This window comes from Centruroides vittatus, unplaced genomic scaffold (assembly GCF_030686945.1).
Source record: "Centruroides vittatus isolate TY-2023 unplaced genomic scaffold, ASM3068694v2 contig_921, whole genome shotgun sequence".
NCBI lineage: Eukaryota > Metazoa > Arthropoda > Arachnida > Scorpiones > Buthidae > Centruroides > Centruroides vittatus.
In genome coordinates this window covers 425811-450240 of record NW_027122608.1, presented here as the reverse complement: position 1 = coordinate 450240, position 24430 = coordinate 425811, and the positions used below count along the sequence as shown (strand labels likewise).

The window sequence follows — 24430 nt, the reverse complement described above, 5'->3', positions numbered from 1 at the left end:
AAAAGTATAGGGAAAAAAACACTTAATTTTCTTTCATAACTACTCATTTATCGTTCGGCGAGTCGCGCGACACTTTCCAGCGACTCGCAATTCTCGCGGAGCGATTTTATGGCGATTTCTTTACGTGACAGCAAATTTTATGCACTCGCACGATTTCGTACATATTTTAAATGTGCGTACATTCTAATTTCGTGATGCGAATTACAATTTTCGATACGGAAAGACGAAACCAGGCTGCAAGAAGCCTGGTTTAATCGATACAGCTCGCCGTTTTCGTGCCTCCAGTCGTTAATAAACGACATCGCCCACCTCATTAGCGGGATACATTGCGATTTCGCAGATTTTCAGGTATTTCCTTGGACGAACGTGACAGGCATGCCACATGCGGAAGGGGGTGGGCAGACGTGATCTTTACACGCTTGTCGTTAAAGCGAACTAAACACCCGTTTGATGGAGGATGAAGTCTGTGGTGGAAAGTTTCATTTCGTAAAACTTCTGGGAAGGAAAATCTGCAATATATTGTGTAAGCCCCTATCGAAAAATCCCTATCTTGGCCAATACGCTTTTAACAAGGGTTTAAGGGAATGTGAGCAGTTTTAAAACCTAATTTTTCATGTCAGCAGCAGATTCTTTTTGAATCCTCCAGGAGCTTACACGAGGCATTAATATTTTTTTTCCTATGGGATTTTTCAACTTTTCCGTACCAAAATGTGGCGATTTCTATATTATTTATTGCTGGCGTAACGACGATGGTAACAAAATTGTTGCTTTGGAAAGCGTAACCATCAGGCAATTTACTTTGTTACTTCATTAAGATTTCTCGGCGCTTGCTCAGTTTTTTTCCAGGCATATTTAAACGAAATTAACGATGGCAGCCATCCACTTGCTGGTGATGGAAAATAAAGTTATAAAAAAATCTCTGGAGATAAAATATATATATATATAAATATTCAATGGCATTACGCGCATAAAATTCTAATTTGCCTCGATGTAAATATTTTCCTTTGCATTATTCATTGAGGAAAAGTAAAAAGAATGCCATCACGCAAGAATGCCCTCTTAGATCCGTGGTTAACTGTAGCAAAGAGCGAGGTGGCCCGAGAGTCGGTTGCAAGAAATTTGGCAACTTGTCCATCCAAGCGTTGTAATCTGTGAGCTGAACAGAAATGGAGTGTGGTGAATGCATTGGATCGGCTTAGAGGGGCCCTGCGTTTGGTTAATGCGCAGGGCCCCCGTGTCTTGAACCCTGTTTGGTTGGAAGGCAATGTAAGACGTGAGCGATATGCCAAGAGGGTAATTTCCCTGAGGACTTCCTGTGGGAAACAGACCTCTGTTTATGTGTTAGATACGTGAACAACACCCTGAAATCACGTGTCCACTTCTTCAGATTCCAACCCACACTACCATTGTTTTGGAAAACGTCCCACTTGTATTTGCACTGGGGCCCCAGAATGTGGAGCTGGTTCTCACGTAAGTATACGAGTAAAATTGGGGTCTTGATAGTAGTTCTGGGCCACTGCCGCATCGATTTAACGACAGAAAACCCGGGAACGGCCATCAAATTTAATTTAAGCTGTGATAAGTGTCAATAGAATTTATAACGCGTGATATCAAAATTACACATTAGAAATTAATAATCTAAACGTGACTTTATAAATGTGTGAATCAAATCTGCCCAGCTTCTGAGTACCCTTCCATATAATTTACATTATTCATATAGTAGTACGATGATCATCAATCGATACGTTGGAGATTTCAAGTGTATCTTTCTATATATATATATATAATTAGGTATAACGCGTGCAAATTTAGCTACGGGATATGCAGAAATATGCTTGACGATGAGGCGTAAAAAGGAATAATATTGTGGAAAAACAATTAGTAGTATGTGTAAGAATGAGCGTAAAGTGTGTGTAAATTGAGTGTACAGAAAGCAGTCTGTGTAAATTTATACAGAGCAAGTAGCCTGTGTAAATTGAGTGTACAGAAAGCAGTTTGTGTAAATTTATACAGAGCAAGTAGCCCGCGTAAATTTATACAGAGCAAGTAGCCTGTGTAAATTGAGTGTACAGAAAACAGCCTGTGTAAATTTATACAGAGCAAGTAGCCTGTGTAAATTGAGTGTACAGAAAGCAGCCTGTGTAAATTTATACAGAGCAAGTAGCCTGTGTAAATTGAGTGTACAGAAAGCAGCCTGTGTAAATTTATACAGAGCAAGTAGCCTGTGTAAATTGAGTGTACAGAAAACAGCCTGTGTAAATTTATACAGAGCAAGTAGCCTGTGTAAATTGAGTGTACAGAAAGCAGCCTGTGTAAATTTATACAGAGCAAGTAGCCTGTGTAAAATTGAAAGTAGAACAAGCAGCCTGTGTAAAAAAGAATGTATGTTAAGAATGAAAGTAAACACTAAATAGGAGTAAAAATGAGTGTAAAGTGTAAAGTGGTAAGCGCGCGCATAAAAGTAACACCTTGCACAATTTCTGCACACCGAGAATTCGATAAGACGTAGCAGTTTTATCAGAAATCCTCGATTTACGTGTCCCGCACGTAGAAGAGGAAACGAGCAAAGTGTTTACACTGCACTAAACCAACCAGGGTATTAACTTATTGACAAAAGTATCCTCCATTCGTAGGAAAACACAGCAACGTACATCCCATCTGCTAATGACATTAACGATCGAATAACTCGCTACCGCTGTCAATCGCATCCCCGCGGAAGAAAAACCAGGGAAGAAAAGGCGCTGCCTTCCTACCTCATTACCAACCTCATTAGGAAAGCTTTGGCTTCTTTTCTAAGCTATAAATTTCCTTGGCGTAGGCAAGCGGCACACTTTTAATTCTGTAGGAGTAACGCAGCTTCAAAGATTTTTCAAAGTCAATATAAGTGTAGAGAAAAGAATACCTCAGGGAACGACAGCGGTTTGTGTTTAATGTGGAAGGTGTGACACGCGCGGACGATCGATCAAAGTAGTGAAGAAGAGGTATTCAATGGCACAAATTCCTTGTTTAGCCACCAGCGGTTTCCGAAAACTTTCTACCTTTTTCCATCAAGTTATATGTATTTTTCTTTCCTCCTTTACTATTGATGTTTCCCGCTAAAAACTCTGCAGCGTTTGATCCCTCCCCCCTTTAATAGCTGCTTCGAAAAACTCTGCCGTTTCCGATACACCAGTTACGACACGTGACATCTTCCTGACATTTATTTAAATTACTTTTCCATTTTTATTGTTTCCTACGCTCTTTCTACTTTCCTTCTTCTTCAAACACCGGAGGGGGAGGGGAGGTTTACTGACGTCACACGCTCGACACCTTTTTTCCATTTTTATTTCCCCGTTTTAATTCGCAGTTTATACAGTGTTTGTGTGTTCTCTGCGACTTAAAAGTAATTTCGCTTGTTTCTGTTTGCCTTTGACTTTGGCATTTTCTGTTTATGTTTAGTCTCGACTTTTCTGTTTTGTAAATGTCAGTTCTTAGTCTTTCTGTGCTCCCGATACCAGAAACTACACTGGCATGTGTCAAATGCACTGGCAGTTTCACATACCATTTCGTCGGTCTGGCTGTACAGTGCATTCGTTCTGATGGCGAGTTGAGGTGTGTTTCGATGTTTCAAAATGTCCCCAAAAGATTTCTGAGCACCGTTACCAAAATTGCGTGGACAGCAAGTAAAATGAGTGCGGAGAAATTAGTCTGTCCCTCCACAAACACAAACATCAAAAAACTAGTGTTTCACTGCCTCCATTTTGTTTAAAGTCTGCTAATTAATTTTTGCTTAATTGAATACAACTAGCTGCGTATTGTTTACCATTTTAAATCAATTCAAGTACAGGTTCCTTAGAAATTAGCGGGAGGGAGCGTTTTCTTTGTATAGAAGGACTGTTTTTCTCTTTAATCTTTCTATTTTATTTGACTTATACAGGTTATTTCTTTTTATTTTCCCAGTTCCTTTTGTTGTGTACTTGTCCAGTTCATTTGTTTTTTTTTTTTTTTTTCCTGTGTGCTTTACACTATTCTTTTTCCAATTCTTTGTATGTTTCTATCGTTTCTGTTTGTCGATTTCGCTACCCACTTGCCAATCCCGTTTGGCGTTTTATTCATTTTCCCCGTGTACTAAATTTTTTAAATCCCCCATCGCATATTTTATTCATGCACTTTAGCACGCGATATCCTTTACCCTTTACACACTAATCTCTTCTCTTACCTGTTTTCTCTTACCTGTTTTCTCTTCCCTCCTCCTTCGCCCGTCTTTCTTCCTTCCTAATTTCTATTCACCGCACCTTTCTTCTCTTCCATTTTTCCATTCTTTGTACCATTCTTCTTCGTCAGTTTCCTGAGAAACCATAAAAATCGATCAGTAAACAATAGGGAATTTATCAAAAATAAACACAGGAAATTTTCGAATTTTTTTCTTCAAATTCCCCTACTGTTTGGTGGTAGTGCGTTAGAAGAAGGCACAAGATTTAAAAACAATCAGATTACAGAGGGAAAAAGGGTGAGTTATTGATCCGACCGAGTCTAGTGTCGACCGGTACAGGTAGATGATACTCATTCACCTGGACGCGTGTACATCCCTCCGCATCCTTCATCCCCTTTATTGAAAAATCCCACCTCTACACAAACAGCTTACGATGCAGATTTGACTCCCCTTTCAGACGTCACCCAACTTCTTCACCCTTCTCTACTGATTTTCCTCCCCGCGCTTCACCAGTTTCCTTTCTCCTCTTTGTGCTAAACACTATCAGCAACGTCCTGTATCCAATTACAGCACTGTCAATAGCGCTGCCCCCGAAATTCTTCCGAATACGAATTTATCTATATTCGTAATTTATCGATTAAAAATATATATATATAAAGAGGGCACGTTACGAATGTCGCCATTGGTCAGCTGTGCGCGTGACGTCAGATTCGAGCAACAAGCGTATCTCAGGTTTCAGTGTGAAGTCGACTGACTAGGATGGGAGCTTGTCAGCTACAGGAAACACGTGGAAGTAAAGGTGGTGGATAATCGTCTAAGAGGCCCAATTAGAGGATAAGTAAAGATACTGGCAAGTAGCGAGGATTTTTGGTGAGTTTCTCTAATCTTTCCTCCCCTCTGTTATTCGTTTCTTAAAGAATTCCACCCTCCCCGGTAGCTCAAAGTCGAAATTTTCCATTATCTTCCCTCCTCTATAGTCGAAATCTTTGACAACTCCAATTTCTCTCTCCTACCCCCAGTGCCCAATTTTAGTCTCTCGCATTAGGAGCAGAAATTAAGTTCCTCCCTTTATAGACACTTGATACGGGTGGAGCCTTAAGGGGCTAGAAATACCACCCCCTGAAAAGAGTTTAATTAAAGGGGTCTTAATTCTCTCTCTCCTGTTTTACGCTTCTCGATTTAAAAACTCCCTTGAGGGGTGTAATTTTACCTTTCTTATGGGGTGCAGTTGTAATTCTAGCTTGTAACTCGCAAACTGGACCCCTTTAACTCACTAGAAAAGCTGTAAAACTGCAAAACACTTGCAGTTTCAGGGTTTGAAAGGTACCAAGCAGCGCTCGCTCCGAGTTTCCAGCGCATAAATCTCAATTAAGCTGAGCAATTTTAATGATTATAAAGAAAATCGGTGCTGCAAGACATCCGAAATGATAATAAAAATAAAATTTAACAATAAATATTTACTATCCTACAAAATATCGACGATAAAACAAACAGAAATGACGCTGTACAAACACGCAATCCCCAGTTGTTGGGCTACCCGGCAATGCATATGGTAAGCATGAAGAACAGCCACGCTACTTCACGTGATTTTATTTATTAGGGAGTCTTCCTAGAGAAAAACAATTAAATCAAATATTAAATAATGGTCATTTGGGGGTAATTTCGACCACGAAATTCCCCCATAAAATGTTTTTTCATCGAGAGATTCTGTTAGATTTATTTACGCTGGCAACCCTGCCAATTACAATTATTGGAGGAAGATGCGTGGGATGGCACGTGGAGTGAATTTTAACGTGGTCCTAATTCGTGTGTTACAAATGTACTGTGTTTCGTACATCCAAAAGCAGACCGCATTATGTTAACACACGTACATTAATGTAGCGGAGCAATCGTTGAGATAAAGCTTGTGGTGTACAGGACGATATCCTCCACGTTTCGGCTCGTATATAACGTTTCTGCACACGTATTTTGCGCTTAATTAACTGTTTATCGCCCGTGTTTATCGTTTTCACCACCCCCTGTACTAATTAGCGTTGTCTACGTGAACAATTTTATCTCGTTTGTTACGTTTGACGCGCTCGATTCGTGGCTCCGGGGAGGCGAGCGGCTGGAGGGTGCACAACAAGTCGGGAAAAGTTGCATAAAATCGTTTTCTGCACCTTTTCGCCTCGTGTCCCGCATAAATATGGGGTTACGGGTATGAATTTTTGCAACTTTGCTCGTTTGCAACGTTGGGAACTTCACGGGTTTAATCAGAGCTAATGAGGAATAAGTGTTTTGGATGCAAGAAAAGAATAATGGGCACTGAAAATCTATGCAAAATTCGCGTAAAAGGTAGTTAAAAGCGCAAAAAAAAACGGAAAATCCGAGACTTATTTGCATAGCAGACAAGATTGATTTAAGGTGATCTATTTGCAAAAGCGCATGATAATGAAGTTGAATATTTTAAAGAATTGTTCTTTATTGATAAGTTCTAAACGGGGATGAATAAAAACACTCGAAATTTAATTAATTTCAATAAAAATGGGAGGGCCAAATCACTCGAGAGGGCAAATATTCAAGTCAAAAAGTCAATTTTACAGTGATAAGTGGACCAGAAGAGCCAGAAACCACTCTAAAGAAAGTGGAGAGCGATTGAGACTTCAACGATACCCTTTATCCCTGCTGTACTTTGTGAAAAAGTTGTGTCTTTGCTTTGGCGTAGGGGAAAAAAGACGTTGAGTGGTGGGGAATTTTCAGTGAAAGAATCGAGAGGGAGAACAGAGAACGAAAATAAAATTAACAGATGAATGGGGAAGAATGATTGCAGCCATAAAAATAAGAGTAACACTGGTTTCCCTTCCTGGTTACGAAACGAGAGAGTGTGGTATGCAGTAAATTAAAACTGAAATGAGAATTCTTTGTGATTTAATGCCGAAAGGGTAATTCGGAGTTTCCAACTTCGCCTGGAAGAAATATAATATAATAATAAAACGAAACACGTGGAGGAAGTTTCGTTTTGCAATGAATAATAATGACTTATTAATACGAGTTGGATGCAATTAAGCGAACGTGGATGATTGTTTTGGTGTTCTTGTAGGGAAAATTATCATTTTGTGCGCCCTAATGACGTACAGTCATATTCTGTGCTCTTTCAGAAAAGATGCCGCTTTGTGCTTCTTCAATAAAAGCTGCCCTTTTGTGCTCCTCCGGTAAAAGACGTCCTTTTGTGCTCCTCCAAGTAAAGGTGCTCTTTTGTGCCCTCCCAATGAAAGATGCACTTTTTGTGTTCCTCTAATGAAAGGTTCTTTTTATGCTCCTCCAATAAAAAGTGCCCTTTTCTGTCCCTCCAATAAAAGATTCTTTTTGTGCTCCTCCAATGAAAAGTGCCCTTTTCTGTCCCTCCAATAAAAGGTTCCTTTTTGTGCTCCTCCAATAAAAAGTGCCCTTTTCTGTTTCCTCCAATAAAAGGTTCTTTTTATGCTCCTCCAATGAAAAGTGCCCTTTTCTGTCCCTCCAGTAAAAGGTTCTTTTTGTGCCCTTCCAATGAAAGATGCACTTTTTGTGTTCCTCTAATGAAAGGTTCCTTTTGCGCTCTTCCAATAAAAAGTGTCCTTTTGTGTCCCTCCAATGAAAAGTGCCCTTTTGTGCTCCTCTAATGAAAAGTGCTCTTTTGTGCTCTTCTAATGAAATATTCCCTTTTGTGTCCATCCGATAAAAGGTGATCTTTTATGCCCTTTATGGTGTGCTATCATGTTTTGTGCTCTTCCAGAAAAAAAAAATATATGTATATATATATATATATATAATTTTATGCTGCTGTACCAAAGGGTCCGGCGCTGAAATCCTACGAAATATTTCCAAAAATACGTTTAAATATTATCAGAAATTAACTGCCAAGTTATTATTTTAATTGGCTTTTAATATTTTGTGTATTCTACACGTGAGAAAGTATACATCTCTAGCATCTGTTGCTCTTCCTCCACAAATCAATTGCTATCTTTCGCTAGTCGAGTCACGTGACTATCGATAAATTGGGTTTGCCAAATTAAAGGCAAGTTCCGAAGATCACGTACCGACAAACACACGTACGTCAGCCATAACGTAATAACTACAAGGCTCAAGAACAGCTTCGAGTTCTTTAGCGTAAAGGTAGGTAGAAGGCCTTTATTATTTCCGCGTGGTCACGGCACGTGCCGCCAATTTAATTTGCCGATTGAGCATCCTTTTGGGGGTGAGTAATTAAAATTCCCGCGTAGTAATTGATGTAAGCAACGTGTCGATTGATTTTTCAAAGGGATGAAATCATCAACTTGTGTAGTAATGAACACAATTTCCATTATGCATTCTCTCGTGTCTATCAACACTATTAATTCATATCAATCACGCTTTCGACCTCACCCCGACTCTTCACGCTACTGTAAACGTACAGATCACATATATAATGCATTTTTTTCCCTACACCCATCACTCATCTGTCTCGGCATTCCAACATATCGCACCAGAATCATGCATACGTAATGCGCAGCTACACCTACGTCGCATCTTAATGCAGTTTTTTGCTGTGTAATCCTGTAATAAACCGCGTGCGTGTGGTTCCTGTCGAAAAAAATAATCGATCGGCGACGCGGAAAATCTTGAAAATGCCCCAATTTTGCCACTCTTCCAGTCATTGGCCCGAACCTACCATTGGCTAGCAATGCCACGTGAGGGAAAAGGGGGGTGAATTTCCTAGTCGAGGCAAGGGAAATCACTTTTTTTCCCCTTCACTTGACATCCCTGAAAGTAATTTTAAGACTCTTCTGACTCAGCAACTCCATCAGGACTCATAAGTACGGGAATTAATTTTGGGTTAAATGCCTCTCTCCTACCCGTACTTAAAAGTTTCGAGTGTTGAGGATGGCACTTGCACTTATAAAAAAGGCGAAGGGGAGGAATTTGCCCACCTTCAATCATTATTAATCTTCTTCCCGCGCCATCTTGTCTGCAGGATAATCTAATATAAAGTCGATAATTCGTTAAAGTTTAAGTGATCCCCAGTTTCATTAAGGAACTCCATTTGTTACATAATTAATTTTAAAAAAAGGGCTTAATTTCATAAAGGGAATTAAAGGTTAATTCTGATGTTGCGCGATTAAATTGTGTAGGGATGATATAAATTGCGCCTAATTAGGTCACGTGATGTAAGGTTAGGTTCGGTCAGGTTAATTTGCGCTCGTGAGATTGAGTCCAAGGCAGCGCGTGAACGATCTGCCTCCCTGGAGTAATTTATATGGGAAACAAGGCAGTGGCGTAGCGAACATAACTAGCGCCCGGGGCACGACACTTTATTGGCGCTCCCCTCCCTTCTCCAGAAACACATATAGTTTGTCTTGGAGACCATTTGGGCGCCCATCTGCGAGTGGCGCCCGGGGAATGATACACCCTCTTGCACCCCCCTCGCTGCGCCACTGAAACAAGGGTCCATTTAGATGTTAGACATCTAAATAGGCGCCATTTTACCATAGAAAACCCTCGCTTTCCCTTATCCCACCTAACCAAAACCTACAAGGATTCGGGTTAATCCTCTTATTTTACACTCCCAACTAGGGTGGGAGAGAGTTATGACTTCTAATCTGAAGATACTTGCATTATTTAGACACTAGGATCCTTTGTACCATTCACAAACACGTAGTGTCTCTAGATAATTACGAATGGTACCTGTTAGTCAGGTGAAGAAACAGGTAAGATCACTTGTCGTGTCTCTAATTATCCGTCTTCTCGCTCACACTATTAAATTCTCTTTAAACACCGGCCGGGACGTTTTTTGATCTTATCGTGTTTAAAAATCATTTATCATTAATGATACATGAATTCTTTGCCCCCCCAAGAGTACAGTAACAGGAAACAATTGGTTATTCTACTCGGATTCGTTGTTTGTTTTACTTGATCCTCGGCTTAAAACTGGCTTTTGACTTACTTTTCTGTAATTTTAAACTGGTTTACTGTGAAATAAATTGTAAATTATTCGCTGGAAAATATTCAAATGAATGCCATCGATTGTACAAAATGCGTATCGTGGATGCATGCCACCATCAATAAAAGTTGTCGGAGAATTTCCTGTTATTGTTAACTAAACAATAACTAATCGATTGTTACGTAACGAATTATTACCATTGTTTAAAATTAAAGTATAGTATTATTGGCAAATTATTCCAAGTACGAAGTAAAGTGGTATTAGAATCCATCCCTCTATATATATATATATTATTTCTCTCTCGAAGCAATTTGAAGCAATCTTATAAAACAAATTCGGGTGTAGGGAGTATTGTCACAATTGCTTTACTTCTGAAGCAATTATGAAGCTCACACCCACTCTTTCGAATCTCAATCCCTCTACTTCTTAAACTGTTTGGAAATACAATACCCTGAAGACAAGGTGAAGCCTCCCTCGTCACGTCTGAAGCGCTTTCGAAAAAACTATGAAGCGCAATTCCTCACTTCAATTTAGAAGTACAATCCCCCGAAGCAACTATAAAGCCCACCTCCTCACTCGTGAAGTAATTTATAAGCACGATCCTCAACTTCTGAAGCGATTTCGAAGCACAATACCTCTTTTCTGAAGCGCAATTCTTCACTTGTGAAGTCATTTTTAAGCACACTCCAATTTCCCGAGCAAATGTAATGCAAGAAGAATGTATTATATATTTTTTTCTTCTTGCCTCATGAATTTTTCCAGCAGAAATTCTTTCACGTAACACAAGATTATCATTATTACTTTTGTTGCTAACAACGGAAACGGACGACACATTGTTAAATAAACGAGAATAATGGCAAAAAATACTCATTTCGTTTTATGAGGATGACAAAAAAGAAAATAAAAAAGAAGAAATAGAGGAGAGAAAATGCTCTCTCACCCTGCAGAAAATATTGTTTCGGCAATTTTAGGTCACGTATTTGTCAACGAAACTTCATTTCCTGGATGTCAAACAGCGACTTCACCCACACTACTTCATCTGTGTTGTCCATTTGTTACATTTGACCTATCTCGCGTTATTGTGGCAAACCGCAGAAATCTCATTGAAGCAGAGATCCTTGACGTGTCAACTGCAGTTACTCTTCTTTCTTTTCTTTTTTCGGCAGCAGAAAAATGAAAGCTTTTAACTTTTTTCTTCTTCTGATCGATCGCCACGATTTCTCTGATTGATTTCATTCTCGTTTGTCCATTAAACTGCGATCCCTCTGCATTAATACTCTGCTGTTTTTCATCAATTACGCTGCGTATTTTTCATAATTTTCAGTTTCTCTTCTTTCTTTTTCGGCTGCAGAAAAAAAAAATTGAAAGATCGATGATTGATCGAGCAATTTCTATGATTGATTCTTTCTTGTTCGTCCATTAAACTGCGATTCCTCTGCATCAATATGCAAATGACTGCTCCCCGCGGAATTTTTTTTTCAGCAGTTACTTTGCGTAATTCTTCTCCATTAAAAAACGCATTGCTCCAGAGTAAAATCTGATTAATTTGGTTCCGTTTAACCGAATTAGTCAAAGATTTCAGTGGTGCAGAAAATGGGAAATGGATAATGCAATATTTATCATTGCTCTTTCTATCTTTTCAGCGTTACCTCTGACTTTTTTGCTAAGGAAAACTGAAGATAATTGTCTACCCCACTGGCTAATTCTCTCGGTTACGTCTGTCAAATTGAAAGAGGGATGGGGCGGTTCACACTACCCAATAATCCTCGATTCTTTACCACAGTTTACGGAGGATATTCATGCAAATGGCGGAGCATTTTCGTTAATTATTACCCCCGGTTACTCACTACCCATTCCAATTAATTATACAATATTCGGTAAGCCGTTTAGTCTCTGTTTACTTTGTACTTTGCTAGTTAATTACTTAATTATTAGTTAAATGTTTGGGGTGTCCGTAAATTATGTAACGCGTGTGTGGGTGGGTACTGCGAGTGATCGTTACCACGTGTTTACAAGAGGTGAGTCGTTAACAGCATGAGTTAATGTTACCTATGGTGCCAAAATGGCGGCTCGTCTCTGATTCAAGGAAACAGAAGAAAGAAAACAGTGGGAACGCACGTTCTACCTTACCTAATAATTTGGTTGGTAATAATTATGGTAATTTATTAGAATAGGTTAGCTTAGAACGTGCATCCCCCTGTTTCCTTGAATCAGAGACGAGCCGCCATTTTGGCACCATAGGTAACATTAACCACGGAATGATTCATTTTTCATGCTTTGTGCGTAACGTATATTTATGGAAGATCTCTTATACTCGCCTAGTAGTTGGTTACTACTTACCTTATTCGTTACTCAGTCGAACAGTAGTGTAGCACGTTATCCTAGAGGGCAAACACGGGCAATTGCCCATCAGCAGGGGGCCCAAAACCAATCTTTTATAATAAAATTTTATCCCCAAAAAATTCTCCCGAAGAAAAACGTCTGAAGTGTCCCCCACTTCACACGGGGTCTTCTAGTTCAAATTAGCCCGGGCCTCGTGAAGCTATAACGCCCCACTAGTAGTGGGGGCCTTGGCAAAGTACATATTGGGGCCCTACAGCAAATTATTACGCGAAAGTAAACAGAAAATAAGCATACTTCCTGGAGGCACGGAGCAATTTGCGTGCCCTCCGCTAGTCGAATGGTGAAACCACTGAACATTGGTTGGTCGTGGGTCGCACCTCGCTACATATTGGATACATCGGGTTTTCTTGGCGTTTATAACACCTAAATAGGGCCCGGTTTTCTTTAGAAAGTCCTCTCACAGAGGAAAACGTGCTCCTTTCTCCTTTCTGGGTGCCTCTACTCGCTTAGTACTTCACTTTATTCATTCCATCTAGTGTTTAGTTACTTACTTACTTAGCTACTAAGCCACTAACTTAAGTCACCACTTAGTTTACGTCACACGAAACTTGATTTTCCTGAAACTCCACTCCGAATCTAATTCTTGGTCTCACTAAACAATTTCTCATTCTCGTCACGTTCTCGGAAGCCATATTGAATAAGGTAAGCGCCAATTCGTGTGTATCACGATCTTCTTTTCAAGAATACAAATAAATAAATTAAAAATTTAAATTAATTTACAGTTTAAATATAATTAACGCATACACCAGCTGCGTTAATTACGTCATAATGGAAATTGCCGTGTAAACTGGATGGCAAACTAATAACGTTTGTGTTTGTTCACGTGTTTAGGAGTCATTTAAAATGCGATTTTACAATCCCTGTACGCTCTTGGCGGGTAAATTTCGGTGCCACGTTGTGATTAGTTATTATATTACACGGGTCACGTGTTAAATTATATTGTGCTGGATACTGTTAAGGTGATGACAGGCTGTTGTGTTTGTTACACTCAATTAGGTTTTGCTGGTTGTATTTGTTAAATTACTGGACTTTTCTTAATTGTTGCCTCCTAAGTAATGGTGTTAATAGTAGCGCGGGGCCCAGAGAAATTTGAATTAGGGGGCCCCTAATTCAAATTTCTCATAAAGGGGGCCTGAACCAATCTTTTATGAGAAACCATGAAGTCAAGTGTTAACTTCATGGTTTCTCATAAAAGATTGGTTCAGGCCCCCTGTCGCTGGGAGCACCAGGCAATTTCTTTTTTGCCCTTAGGGTAACGTGCCACTGGAATGATGCCACTTCATTTGACACATTTTAAAGTGGATAAAGTACAATTAAAAAGCACGTGACTTCCGGTCCAGACCGGAAGTCACGTGTTTTTTAAATTAAATGATTGTTAGACATTGCAGCCCCACACTGTGACGATGTTTATTCACTATTTTTATGAAGTTATAACAGGGATACCTTTAATTGGAATGGGCTTCATTAACTCTAAATGAGTTTAATTAAATCTTTTAGATAATATAAAATAATAAAAAAATCTTCATTAAGTAATTAATTAGAAGATCTTCAGTGTCTGTTACACGTAAACAGCTTCAAAGTTATGTTTAAATAAATAAATAACTATCGATCCTAACTGCGAGCCATTCCCGTGTTTTTTTTTTTTTCGTTAATTTGTGGAGCTAAATAAGCATTATTTTTAATTCAATTGATAAAAATTAACGTAAAATAAGAAAATCTGTTGCGTAGAAAACGGATGTAAGTCATTTTTTGAAGGTAGAAGAGGGAATTTTTATCAAATTAATCACAGTTTATCTACAGGTGGTGATGATAAATCACCTTTGTAAAGTGAGGAAATTCATCCTTTCTAAACATATTATACAGACTTTAAGATAAGATAAAAGGCAAGCAGACATGTAGAAAGATCCCCACTTGACACATTTCCCTTTTAAATAAAGCCACATCATTTGTGTCAACGTACTTCATTGACAAATTGCCCTTTTAATAAAGGCGCATTATCCCTTACAAAATGGGCCCATTTGACAAATTGCTATTTTAATAAAGTCTCGTCCTCTGTGGCGAGAACCCTAGTTGACATATTGCCCTTTTAATAAAGGCGCATTATCTCCCACAGATTGAGTTCCTATTGACAAATTGCCATTCCTTTGTAGCAAGGCCCCACTTGACAAATATCCCTTTTGTCTCTTGTAGATAGAGATAAAAGGGCTTGACAGACCGGCATTTTAATAAAGTTATATTGTGTAAAATTGATGCGTCAAGTCGGAATGCCTGGGGGGTCAAAGTCCAAAATTAGAGTGTAATGGGTCATAAACATCAAAGATTTTATGGCACCCAACGTTTATCTGCCTGGCAATGATTTAATAAATGTTACTCGATGCCCGTAGCTGATAAACACGATGATTTACGCCTCTTCAACGAGATAAATTTAGTGGAAATTCGGGGATTTATGGCAATATAAATTTTTGAAATTTTTTTCTTGCGTGTTTCCACGTTGTAAATCACTTGGATTTTTATAGAAATTGATTGTTTGCATCCCCCCGCATGTGTTTTCGAGTGGTTTACACACTTTAACACCTGTTTGATACAATCGAGCGCTTCTGTTTACATCCAGATGCCACTTCAAATTGTTAGAAATGAAAGAGAAAAAGCCAGCAACAAGTTGCATAACTTTCCCGGTAAAAAAAAGTCAGACCCCGCTCGAGACGTGACACTTGACACTCCTCTATCTCCCCACCTCGTCGACCTTTAACCACCAAAATTTAACAGGATCGATGCCCCTAGAAACCAAACCACCCTGCAAAATTAGGTAAATTTTGGACAACGGGCACGGGAGTTATTAAGCTTCAAAGTGAGTGAACAAAATGTTCTCCCCATACATAGAGGAAAACCCCCAAATTAAGATTTGGGGGTTTTCCTCTACGTATGGGGAGAACATTTTGTTTGGGAGAATTTATACATGAAACACCGTTACAATGCCGGGACGCAATTTTAAATCCACTTGAAGTTTTTAAAAAATCACGTGATTTCCGGTCCAGACCCGGAATTCGTGTATAGTTAATCGGGGTCTCCTGCCCATAAGCTTCCCATATCAGCTTGCAATTTCTATCTAACTCTGTTCTCGAGATTACTGAAGCACAGACAGTCAGACGGACGACAGTGAGAACGTATGGGTCTGCAATTTGAAAACTGCAGTCCCGTAAAACGCTGCTCTCGAGCAGTTTCTATGTTTAAACACTTTGACACCTGTTACAATTGCTTTTCTGTCTGTTATGCATAACAGAGGGAAAGTATGGGGATGGGTGAAAAATTAATCTCAAGATTTTTACATTTTCAGACTCGGAAACGTCCAGAAATGCAAAATAGTTGGGGGTTTTTCCTCTATGTATGGATGAGTATAGGAAGGTCACATTTTGTTCACCCAGTTTGAAGCTTAATAACTCACGTGCCCGTTGTCCAAAATTTACGAAATTTTGCAGGATGGTTTGGGTTTTAGGGGCATCTGTTCTGTTAAATTTTGGTGGTTAAAGGTCGACGGGGTGGGGAGATAGAGCGAATCACGTGTCGTATCTGTGGGTGCGGACTTAACGGTTTTACTCGTTCTTACCATGTAGAATCTTTGCAAAGACCATGTCTACCCTAAAATTAAGCCTTTTACCACTTTAATCTTCAATACTTAACAGGCAAATTCTTCTTAGAAAACCTTACTTCATCTACAGTTAAGAACCATCTTCAATTATGCATATGTTAGCTTTGTATCCGAGCATTTAGCAGTTTAAATTGGAAGATTTATTACAGAAAATTAATATTAAACATTTGTTAAGTAAGTCTCTCTGCCTAAATCTATTATTAATTCTATAGAAGATTAATTTTATACACTCAGCACTCCACGTTTACTTACAACTATTGTAAATTACGCATCTCTAAGCTTTGTATTTTAGCATTTAACAGTTGAAAGTAGTGAATTTATTGCTAAAATTGGAACGAAAAGGAGATTTCGACTTGATTAAAGCTAAATTACCTGGTGAAATCATGGAAAAAAGCTGCAAATTATCGTTACGTAAGCTTTCAGTAGACTTCTTGACAAAATTTGAGAACGTGACCTTGCTAAACTCTGAAGCAAAGTGTACGGATGAACTCCTGCAGATTCTATTTTAAATTCGAAATCTCTGAGAGAATTTCCAGTAATTTTATGTATACGTAAGCTTAGGAAGTTCTATTGATATTTAGCAGTAAGTCGATGTAAGTTTCATCGTAAATTTATCTGCATCTGCAAAGAAAATCCTTAGAGAACGAAGCATTGTTTGACTGGAGGAGGAGGAGGAGGAGGAGTAGAAAAAAGGGAGAATAAGAAGAAGGTAATGCGAGTAATGATAAGAATTATTCTGCTTCGGTTATCAAAGAAATAATCGAGAGAAACTAGGAACAAAGAAATCTTCCACAAAACATCTGGATAATGTTAGATAAGAAACGTTTAAATCATCGTTTTTTTCTGAAAATCTTCTCTGTTTTTGACAAAATTAAACAGCGTTTTTCGACGTATTTTAAAATGTAATTAAAGAATTAATTGAATTTTACGTAAATAAAAGAAAAGAAATACGTTAAATCGATGTTGCCAATTAGGTAGAAGCGGCTATTCTTGTAGATATTGGGAGTATGTTTTATTGTTTGCGACGTTCTATCAGGTTTTTTAACATTATAATGAAACTCTCCTTCGTTTGTTGTTGTTTTCAACGTTATGTGAAGCTTCTTAACTATGTGTCATTGCTTTTTACGTCATAATGAAGCTTCTCTCTCTTGTGTTGTCATTTTCAACGTCATAATGAAGCTTCTCTCCCTTGTGTTCAACGTCATAATGAAGCTTCTCTCGTGTTCAACGTCATAATGAAGCTTCTCTTCCTTGTCTTGTCATTTTCAACGTCATAATGAAGATTCCCTCGTTTCTTGCTTTTTTAACATTACGTATCGTTGTTTTCTACGTCATAAGGAATCTTCTTCCTCGTGTATTGTCTTCACTTTTATACAGGTTTGTAACAATGTAACAATCGTATTTAATTGTTTTCGACGTTATATGACGCTTTACAACGTTATAATCTGTTTTCGACGTCACGTAAGGCTCTGATTCGATTTGTATGTGTCTTTGGTGAGGAAACTTAATTAAAAAATCACCCCTTAAGTAGATTTAAGTAAAATATTGCGGACTTTTAAGGAAAACTCTGTTTAGATTGCAGCTAACTTAACGAAATTGTCAAAGTTTTTTTCTCTTCATCAAAAATACATTCACTATAAAAGTCGAGCGGAGACGGAAATAAAATTAAATATAAATGGAAAATCTACTTCAACCAAAGGATTCCTTGACAAAATATAGATAAACAACTTGGTGTGACCAACATCATTCGAACTGGAAGAGAATCTTATGTATATTTTTCTCGTTTACTCTCGGTGTTTACAACGGAAAACGTTGATATAAAGAGGAAATTCTCCCTTATTTACCGTTCTTCACCCCATAAAAAATACAGAAAATCAGTTACTTTCGCCTGATAAGGGGTGTTACTTCTGTGTTATTTCGCTTCAAGCCACTCAATTATGTGTTATTTCAATGGCGGGACTAACTTGTGTATAAAGTTAGCTGTAATCAATCCAATTATTGCGTAACTTAAAAGGCAATATTGTGACGAAGAGGTGCAGAAATTTCCCCTTCGAATTCCGCAGCTCCCCCTCCTGTATTCAATCCTATTATTGTGTATGGGGCGATATTATGACGTTAGAGCACGAAAAAAGGGGTGCAGAAAGGCTAGAATATTTGAAAATTACACGAAGTTTCCTTATATAATTCTCGATAAATTTGCCAAGTTGCAATAACACTAACTCATTACTCAAAAAGGTGAGGGATTCGTGGCAACAAACACCTTTTTTTATAGTATTAAATATTCTGTATTGATCTCACTTACCTGAAAATTGCTACCTCCACTTTTTCTTTTGACTAAACGAAATTCATGGTGCATCCCTGGACAAATCCATAAAACAGATCTATAAAAAGATGTCTCGCTGCCCACCTGTCACCCTCTGTAGTATAATAGAGCGGATCCAACCGGCGACGTTCTCCACCTGTAGATAGATATACAGGGATATATATATATATAAGAACCTACCACTGATGTATACAACATATAAATCGATAATAATGAGGGAACCCATCTGTGAGACATATAAATCTATATAACGAGGTAACTGGACTGTATACAGTAGAAACAATTAAATTGTCTACAATATAAATTGGTGTTTACTACAGTTTGTGATACTAAAAAACTGTTTTATTACCAGTAATCACCCTCTTGGGATGAGGAATTAGGTCATATAATCATATAACAATATACCTAGTATAATTTAAGGATCATATATTGTGGGGGTTTTCGTCATACATTAGAAATGAATTGAACTTTCTCCCTCTCATAGCCTTAATTATATACATATATAATAATTATCCGATACACTGCCAAGCTTTAAATCTATTTCGAATGCTGTAAAGGCTAACAACTGTATACTAATTGCTGTGTTACTTGATAATATAATACAGTAAATACTATCTTATTTTATTATGGCACAAGTGCTTTTCGAGTGTTTTAAAGGTTAAAGGGTACTTATTATACTATTATATTGCTGGATAAATAGTATAAAGTATAGTAAATCTCCCTCATTAACAGGTACTGGTGCTCCCGTATAATAGTACTGAAAATCCCCCCACACTAAATACTATAATAGTACTGTATACTGTTTAATAAAACAGTATAACAGTACAGTAAATCTTCCGTATTAAAAGATCACAGATACACCATTGTATTAGACCCGTAAACAATATGTTACACTATAATATCGTTTCAGTAACTGTTGTATACTCTGTCCTGTAAACAGCTTAATTTTGGAGACTGGAGAACAGTAAAACAGTAAAAAATAGCCGGGTTTGCACATTTAATTTATAATATAATAGCCTTACCCCTGTACATTTTACTTTTCCTGTTAACAACAGAGTCGTGCCGGTCATCTATCTGAATCCGTTCTCGAGAACAGACAGACAAACAGATGCCAGTGGATGTTTATAAGTCTGCAATTTGAAAATTACAGCCCAATGATATAAAATGCTACCAGTAGTTCATGGAAGCATATACAATGATAAAATGCTATGGGTAATCCAGGGAAGTACAGTACCTGCAAATATAAAGTGATACGGGCAGTTCATGGAAGACTTTCCATAAATAACATGGAAAATCAAATCTATACAAGCGTAATTATAAAATATTGGAGCAGTACAAGGAAGTATTTACATATATATTTATCACGCAATGCTAACAAATGGCAGAAATATCTTAATTTAAAAATTAAGTGAATTAGCACAGTATATTTACAATATTGAATCGTGAATATTAATGTAATTACTTGGCATTAAAATCTTAATTAAAGAATTAAATCCGTAAAGAACAAGCACTTAAAGCAACGATTTACAATCAATACAATTGCTAGACTGATCGATCTGTTCATCGATTAATTAATAAACTCCCATCGTTAAATCATGCAGTGAAGCTATCTGGAATTAATGCTTACAAATCTAACGAAATTTTAGTAGATTAATGTTGTTTCTCATTAAAATCGGTGGATGATGTAACTAAATTGACAGATTACCTTGTTCGTGTTGAAATCGAAAGAAATTTTTCTGAAATTTCAGTAGATTTTATTGTTGCTTGATCAAAATTGGCAGAAAGTCTACCGAAATTTTAGTAGATTTTATTGTTGCTTGATCAAAATTGGCAGAAAGTCTACCGAAATTTCAGTAGATTTTATTGTTGATTAATCAAAATTGGCAGAAAGTCTACCGAAATTTCAGTAGATTTTATTGTTGATTAATCAAAATTGGCAGAAAGTCTACCGAAACTTCAGTAAATTTTGTTGTTGCTTAATTAAAATCGGTAGAAAGTCTACTGAAATGTCGTTGTATTTTGAAGTTTTCTATTAAAATTCCTCACGTTTTCTAATGAAATTTTCCTACGTTCGTTTTATTTCCTTTTAAATCTGAAAACTAAGAGATTTTTTATTCAAACCTTCAGGAAAATCTACTGAAATTCCGAGTTTTTTTATTGCGGTTTACTAAAATAAAATTACAAAATTTCTGTAAAATTCGTAAGATTTCACTGTTTGTGCTTGAAATACGAAAAAAACGACAAAGAATTTCCAAAATTTTAACATTTCAATTAAAAACAAACGAAAAATTCTACTGAAATTTCGTTAGAATCCGTGTAAACCGAAAAAAATAAACAAAATCTTTCTTAATATTTCATAAATAAGAAACAAAAAGAGAATAGCATAACAATTGATCTTGCAAAGAATAATTTCCACCCTCCCCATCTCCGACAATTTCCTTCATTCTGTTCCTCAGAGATTTATTGAAACAGAAAGGAAATTCCAAACGGCAAATTAACTTTTTTTTCAAAAAATGAAAAAAAATAAATACATTTTTTCCCCACACAAATATACAAACTTTTTGATTTTCCTTCCTTTGTATACAGTAATTGAAAATTGTAGAATTTTCTTTGTTAATAAATGCCAACAGAATTTCAATTTCTAGATTGATTCTGAACAAATTTAATTTCCCTCCCCTCCCGGAAATTTCTTTAAAAAAAAAAGGAAAAATGATCGATTCTACGGAATTATATTTATTGCCGGGATATTTCCCTAATGTAGTATATTATATTTGAAAATATAACTTTGTTTAAAGAATTTTTTCTTTTATATTATCAAGTAAAATGTCATTTCCCTTTAGGGAAATTTCGTGTAAATGGCACGTAACTTATATTTTCTTCAAAATAGAATAGATTCTATAACAGATTGTTTTATTTAATATATTTTTTAATATAATAAAACTTGAAACAATTTTCCAGAATTATAAATATTCCTATTTCCTTTATCGTTAAGATTTCCCTAAAGGTGAAGAAAATTTCCCTAAAGGGACATTTACTAAACCTTTAGGGAAATCTTAGGGTATTAGCATATTAGGAATTAAATTTGTTAAAAAAAAGAAAAAAATCGTTGAATTCGTTTATAAATTTTGTTTTAAGTTCGAATAAAAATCGCTTTTATGAATAATTGAAAATGAAATTTACCTAAGCAGAGAGTTTTTCTATGTTTTTTTTTTTCATTATTAAAACGATTTTTCTTGTCAGGTGTCAGGGAAAAAATTATATTAATATTGCTTTTTAAAATATTGCATGGTGTTTTTACTTGGCAATATAAATTTCCTATTGAAATTAATTGATCTCTGATGACGTAGGGAAAAAAATGTTAAGCGGGGAGAAAGTAAACATTTATCTTAAAGATATTTATTTAAAAAACCACTTTAAAAAAGAAAGAAATTTTACTAATAATACAAAAATATTAGGGATGCTTTACTATTTTTACTCTATTAGGGATTTTTTCGTTGCTTTTTACAATATAAGATTTTAGGGGAAAAACTCTTTCATATTTTTAAGATATTAGGAAAGTTTTATCATTTCAATGTGTTGTATAATATTAAAATATCCCAAATGTATTTATATTTAGAAAAATTTTGTTTTATACAGTACCTAACAGAATTTTTCGTGTTTTTTCATGTTTAGGGAATTTTCCCTAATTTTAGAATAATGGGAAATTTTAGGGTATTTAGGATTCAGGTATGAAGTATTAAAGAATTTTTCGTATTATTAGAGTCCATGAAGAATGTGAAAAATCCCTTAAATTCCCTAATAAACATATATACTTCCCTAGAAATACAGAAATTCCCTAAATGCCAGAAATTTCCCTAAAAATTTTTAATTTCCCCAACAAATACATAATATCTTCTAGAAATGCAAAAATTCCCTAAGAATTTTCTAAAAAGTTTGCAAAAATCTTCCGAAATTCCTAATGTAATTAATTTCTGTGTAGAAGAAAATAATTTTATTATTTTTGCGGTTTATTCGGCTAATTTTAAGAATGTGGCAATGGGGGAAAAAAACTTAATGTAGCCGACCTCACTTGAAAATTTATTTAATGTAATTTTTCAAAATTAGAAAACAAAAACTTTTCTCGCAAATAAATTCAATAAAATATCTCACTTTAAAAAAATCCAAAGTGAAGGAACGGGAGAAGGAAATGCGTAACAGCATAACGATTTTTGATCTGCAGACAATTACGAAAGTAATCTTCGACATTAAAATAGGGCTGAAACAAAGGAAATTAATTAATTAATTTTATTAAACGTTTGATGAGAAATTTCGGGAGATCACCCGGAGAGATTTTTATTATTACGTTTCTTATGTCGTTACAAGTGAATTACTTTCAGAGCAGGGATTTAAAAATATTTGTGCTGATACCAACAGATTTTTTTTTCTTCTTTCTACCTCTTACCCTTTCCTTTAGGAAGAAAATAATTACGACAGCATTCTTTATTTAATTCAAGGCATTTCCCTCGTTAGAAAAGGTAGTAATTACAGATTTAAATTTTTACAGATAAGAGAGGAGAAGTAAGGGGGTAATCAAAAATTAGATTAATTCGAGGGTATCGAGTTTTAATTCGTGCTCCTAAAAATCTAAATTGATGAGTTCAGGGCTTACAGATGTTTAATTTAATTAAGGGATGTTATTTTTTTTAAATCCCATAAAGAAATCCGATAGAATGTTTAATTTGAAAATTATCCCCCTTCTGGCTCTCTCTCTCTGTATGTAATTCGTTAGATTTTAAAATAGATTATTTTTTTTTAAATTTCACCCTTCCTGCCCTTAATTTTATTATTAAAAACATGCTTTAGATTAAATAAAATATTAAAAATTCTTATTAAGTTGATGAATTTAAAGAAATATCCCTAAACAGGGAGTAATTTAATATATATAGATCGTGACAATAAGGGTATACCTAAGTGAAAAGAAAGTTGAAAAATTCCATATTTCTTTCATTCGTCCTTCCGTCTTTACCTATGAAATTATTCTCTTTTTGCATAAGGATATTCCTAATATTTTTGATTATTTTCTGTATATTTATTATATTATTATTCCGGATAATTCCATGATAAAGTAAAACTAACACCTCTCATAAAAATATTAGGTATATTTTTTCCTTAAATATTATATATTTATGATATTATAGACAGAATCTACCACTAAAATTTGTTGTTCCGTACATTCAGAAATTTCCCTAAATACAGGGAAATTTCTTACCAGCCTACAAATTATTCTCTATGTTTGTGAAGAATTTTCCCTATCTGACCTTGAAATTTTTATGGAATTAACACTTGGAGACAATTTTAGCAGAAAGTTTGGGAATGATTCCCTACGACAGGGAATAATCCCTAAACAGTAAATTCGATTTAAAAAATTTTGTTGTCAAATAGAAAAAAATCATAAAATAGGGAAAATTCCCTATTCCCCGCATGTAGGAAGAATTCTTACCAACCTACAGATTTTTCCCTATTTGTGCAGAAAATTTTTCACAACCTTGAAATTTTTATCGAAGGAATAGCGGGAGATAATTTCGGTAGGGTAGTTTTGGTGTGATTCCCTACGATAGGGAATTATCTCTAAACAGTAAATTCAATGGAAATTTCATTGTCGAACGGAATAAGCAATAAATAAATTCTTGTGAATGCTTCAACGGCTTAAATTTCCTTGAAGTGTTAATTGAATTGATAATTCAGGGATAAATTGTATTCAGCAACATCATCTTATTTTAATAACAGTTGAGTTGAATATAATTTAAATAAATCTTCAGCGGAATTTTGTTTAAGAAGGCGATAATGAATCCATTATGTAAAAATTTCAGTATTATTTTAACTACACATTCTTCTTCTTACCTGACGTCACAATAAAAAAGGGAAATAAATATTTACCTGGTCATTACGGTA

General features: G+C 36.1%; 1 protein-coding gene across 1 annotated transcript in view; it reads left to right on the top strand.

Moving 5' to 3' along the window:
- Positions 1-4861: 4861 nt before the first annotated feature.
- Positions 4862-24430, top strand: part of LOC136984528 (uncharacterized) — a 29705-nt gene continuing 10136 nt past the window's right edge. Inside the window, exon 1 of the mRNA XM_067281543.1 lies at positions 4862-5062. The gene's annotated coding sequence lies outside the window, so the exon portion shown is untranslated. The remainder of the gene's footprint in view (positions 5063-24430) is intronic.